This window comes from Syngnathus scovelli, chromosome 9, assembly GCF_024217435.2.
Source record: "Syngnathus scovelli strain Florida chromosome 9, RoL_Ssco_1.2, whole genome shotgun sequence".
Taxonomy (NCBI): Eukaryota; Metazoa; Chordata; class Actinopteri; order Syngnathiformes; family Syngnathidae; genus Syngnathus; species Syngnathus scovelli.
In genome coordinates, this window is record NC_090855.1 from 16,448,162 (window position 1) to 16,452,939 (window position 4,778).

At 43.6% G+C, this 4,778-nt stretch overlaps 1 long non-coding RNA gene across 1 annotated transcript; it reads right to left on the bottom strand.

Annotated features, from left to right (window-relative positions):
- Positions 1-2,266: 2,266 nt before the first annotated feature.
- On the bottom strand, positions 2,267-4,778 carry LOC125975083 (uncharacterized). Its single transcript, XR_007483861.2, has 3 exons — positions 4,521-4,778; positions 4,328-4,417; positions 2,267-4,185 (listed from the first exon to the last, which is right to left on the bottom strand). It is a non-coding gene; the product is annotated as an uncharacterized lncRNA (long non-coding RNA).

Consider the following 4,778-nt stretch of genomic DNA (forward strand, 5'->3'; position numbering starts at 1 on the left):
AATTTCTACATTTTTCAAACGATTCAACCCATTCCAACTTTATTCACTTTGGTCACCTCATCCTTACCATATTCACCCCCTTCACCCCCACTTCCACTATGCTTACACAATTCAACCCTTGACCCCCACTTCCAGTGTGGCGGCCATCTTGGATTGACCCTGAAGTGCTCCCAATGAACGTAGAATGAACCGGAAGTGCCCCAAATCAAACCGGAAGTGACCTTAGGTAAACAGGAAGTGACCTCAGGTAAACCGGAAGTGACCCCAAATCAAACAGGAAGTGACCTTTTTAAACCGGAAGTGACCCAAATAAACAGGAAGTGACCTCAGATGGACCGGAAGTGCCTCTAATCAAACCGGAAGTGACCCAAATCAAACCGGAAGTGACCTTATTTCAACATTAAGTGCCCTAAATAGCTACATTTTAGCTAACTTTTGCAATTTTTGTCCGATTAAACCAGTTTCAACATTTTAACCCCAAAGGTGAACCTCCTGAAGCCGTTTTTTTTCCCTTTTGTTCCAAATTTCAAAAAATTTTGGTGCAATTGCTTTTTCTTTTAATTCCATTCATTCTCTATGGGGATTCAAGATTTGCTCTAACTTCTATATTTTTTAACCGTTTCAACCCGTTCCAACTTTCAACTGTTCATCTTTTGCCTACCTATTCCACAACTCCCCACTTACCAAAAATTCCAAACTTTCAAATTTGAAATTCAACCAAATTCTCCAAATATTCGTTTTTCTACTCTATTTTCTACATTTTTCAACTTATTCAACCCACCTTTCAACTGTTCATCATTTTCCTCCCTATTCCACAACTTCACACTTACCCAAAATTCCAAATTTTCAATTTTGAAATTCACACCCAATTTTCCCAAATTTCCTTTTTGCCTTGTAATTTCAACATTTTTCAACCGATTCAACTCTTTTTCAACATCATTCTGCAGCATTCCCCAAGTATTTATTCAACCTCTTCACCTTCACACGCAATTTCTTCAGGAATTACAAATTCTAGTTATTCTACTTATTCCGCTCACTTTTTTGACGCTTAACTACTTCCACATACTTCAACCGATTTACTCCATTCCACTTTTCACTTATTCCAAATATTCATGACACGGCTGCTTACATTTTTTTCGTTCAAAAAATGTTCCGTTTTCACAAAATTCACAATTTTAAGGCAAATTTATCCCCATTCATTCTTAATGGCAGATTCAACATTTCACATTTACGTTGTTCTAGTTTGAAATTTACTTATTTCAACACATTCAAATCACATTGGGGAAATTCCCAAACTTACCAAATTCAAAAATTTCACGTTTTCACTTTTAAAATTTGCACAAAATTTTGCAAAATTTCACTAAATTTAGTTTTTCACTACTAATTTCTACATAAGCTCCTCCGCTTGGGGCAGGATCTCATCCCACCCTTTTCTGACCGAGGACCATGGCCTTGCATTTGGAGGTGCTGACCTTCATCCCAACCGCTTCACACTCGGCTGCGAACCGCTCCAGTGAGAGCTGGAGATCACGGCTTGAAGAAGCCAACAGCACCACGTCGTCTGCAAAAAGCAGAGACGCGATGCTGAGGTCCCAAAACCAGACACCCTCAATGCCTCGGGTGCGTCTAGAAATTCTGTCCTTAAAAGTTATGAACAGAATCGGTGACAAAGGTCAGCCTTGGTGGAGTCTAATCCTCACTGGGAACGAATCCGGAAATGCGGACCAAACTCTGTCATCGGTGATACAGGGACTGAACCGCCCTTATCAGTTGGCTCGGCACCCCGTACTCCCAAAGCACCCTCCACAGAACTTCCCGAGGGACACAGTCGAACGCCTTCTCCAAGTCCACAAAACACGTGGACTGGTTGAGCGAACTCCCATGCCCCCTCGAGGATCCTGCCAAGGGTGGAGAGCTGCTCCACTGTTCCACGGCTAGGACGAAAGCCACACCGCTCCTCCTGAATCCAAGGTTCGACCTCCCAACGGACCCTCCTCTCCAGCACCCCTGAATGGACCTGACCAGGGAGGCTGAGGAGTGTGATTCCGCTGTAATTGTAACACACCCTCTGGTCCCCCTTCTTAAAGAGGGGAACCACCACCCCAGTCTGCCAATCCAGAGGCTGGGCCCCATGGGGGAAGGCCCGGCCACCAGACGCTCACCTTCGAGCCCTACCTTCAGGCCTGGTTCCAGAGGGGGGCCTCGGTGACAAGGGTGGCGAGGGTTAGGGTTAAGGTTATTTTTATAACCCTAATTATATATATATCAAAGTCAAAGTCAGCTTTATTGTCAATTTCTCCACATGCCAAAGACACACAAAGAAACCGAAATTTCGTTCCCCCCTATCCCACGGTGACAAGACATGGCTCATAACAGACAAACAAGTAAACAAGTATAACAAAAGCGTGCTGAATAAATAATGAATAAATAACACAACAATAAATAAATAAATAAGAGGAGCAGAAAAAAAAGGAGCAAGTGCGCGTACAGCAGACATTCCCGAAAATAGCGCAACAGTGCCGCACGCTACGCAGAAGGGGGTAGCGAGTTCAGGGCCCTAACAGCCTGGAGAAAGAAGCTGTTGGCGAGTCTGGTGGAGCGGGAGCGCAGGCTCCTGTACCTCTTCCCAGAGGGCAGAAGGTCAAACAAAGAGTGAGCCGGGTGACTCACATCTCTGGCAATCGAGGTTACCAGCCGTATTCACTATGCGCTGCAGGGCCTTCAAGTTCTGTTCAGTGCAGTTACCACCCCAGACAGCGATGCAACTGGTGAGGACGCTCTCAATGGTGCCACGGTAGAATGTAGACAGGACTGCCTGAGGAGCACATGCACGCCTGAGCTTCCGCAGGAAGTACAGGCGGAGCTGCGCTTTCTTTGCCAGTGACAAGGTGTTTGCGGACCAGGAGAGGTCCTCACTGATGTGCACCCCCAGGAACTTGGTGCAGCTCACCCTCTCCACCACAGCACCGTCGATGATCAGCGGCAGGTGTGTTGTGTGACCCTTCCGGAAGTCAACAATGATTTCCTTGGTCTTATTGACGTTCAGCAGGAGGTTGTTGTCCCTGCACCACGTGGTCAGAAGGTCAACTTCCGACCTGTACCGAGTCTCGTCGCCCTTCGTGATGAGACCAGAGTATACGTATATTCTCTATTTTATTCATTTATTTTATATATTGAAGGAATGAGGTCGAAATACAAAAAGTCCTGCCTCGCTACAAAAACAGATATGCTCAAACCTCATTGAATAAAGTACATAAGCAGACAAGTATATTCACATATTAAATAAATAAAAGAAACATTTGAAGCATATAATTATACTTACACACCAAATCAATAAAGAAGACATAACTAGACATTTTTGATAAGTGGTGATGAGAAAGGTTTTTATAACTTTATGATCTGATATATATATTTCTGAGGACTTTGAAATAACAAATGACTTTTGATATATTGCCTAAATAGCTTAATGACCCTTAAGGAACTGTGGAATGCATGCCTGACGTTTTTTCTCTGAATCAAGTACCGCCGCTGCTTGGCAGGGTTCCAGGGGTGATTGTGTCTATAAAATGCAGAATTTTGAGTTCTCTCGTGCCGCACGTCTAGGGGCCAGACCTCCTCCGAGTCCCTTGTAGTTCCGCCTGGGTCCGTGTTGTGCAGAGTTACCGTGTGTCGCCGCGTGGAGGCACTACATAGGGCTTGCTGTTAGAGAGGCTATGTACTGGCAGGGAAAGACTTACGCACTCGGCTCTCCCGTTCGCAAACTGCTAGCCAGCGGTGAGGGTTGACAGTGAGAAGTGACATGCACTAGGCACTCCACCAACACACTAGACGCATCACAACAACCCGACTTGGTCTTATGAAGTCAGACACACAATGTAAAAATATACATACAATATTAAAAAATGGGGGCTATTTTAATAGAACAAAACTACTAAGTTACATTATAGTAAATATATACATATTCTATGTAAGACATATCAAATAAACAAAACAACCAGCTCGGCAAAACACAAGGGGGAACAATATAAGGTGTTTTGATAGCCCCTTTCGCTACTCAGCGCTGGAGCCTGTTTTAATTTTAAAGCCATTGCGGTCCTTGTTTCATCATTCGTGGCCTCTGTGCGTGTCGTCAAGAGCTTCTACAAAGATGAACTCGATGGACATCAGGCACCACCCATTGTAGACCTTGGGATTAATATGAATATGGGGGGAAAAAAACGACTACCTGTAAAATAGTTTTTCCTTGATGCATCTCATGTCAGTCGCACATTTCGAACAAGAAGCAATCGCACAGGAACGAGCAGACAGATTTTTCTTTTTAATTTACCAGCGCTATCAGAGCAGTCTTCCTGAGGGCCCTCTGCACGAGTCACACGAGCACGCATATTGAACGTTGTCATTGTCATTTGTGTAGAGTCTACAACAGAAAAAAAAAAGTTAACTTTGAGCGCAGCCACCACATCGTAAGCCTTCACTGTTGTCTTTTTTTATATACAGTACAGATGTCAAACTAATCATACCTGTCCATGGTCTTGGAAACATGCAGGTCTTCAAATCAGCGACCTCCTAACACAAGACTGCTTTGCAATCTGTATACAAGCAATTATGAACAGTGTCTCAGAAGAGTGGAATTAAGAGTAGACAAAATTGAATTGAGGACTTTTTTTCTTGAAAGTCAGGCAAAAAATAACTAAATAAAAAATAAAGTCAGTAACTTTGACAGTACAGCAATTAAACCAAACAGAACCCTTACAAGTTCCATTTGTAAGCTATCAAGA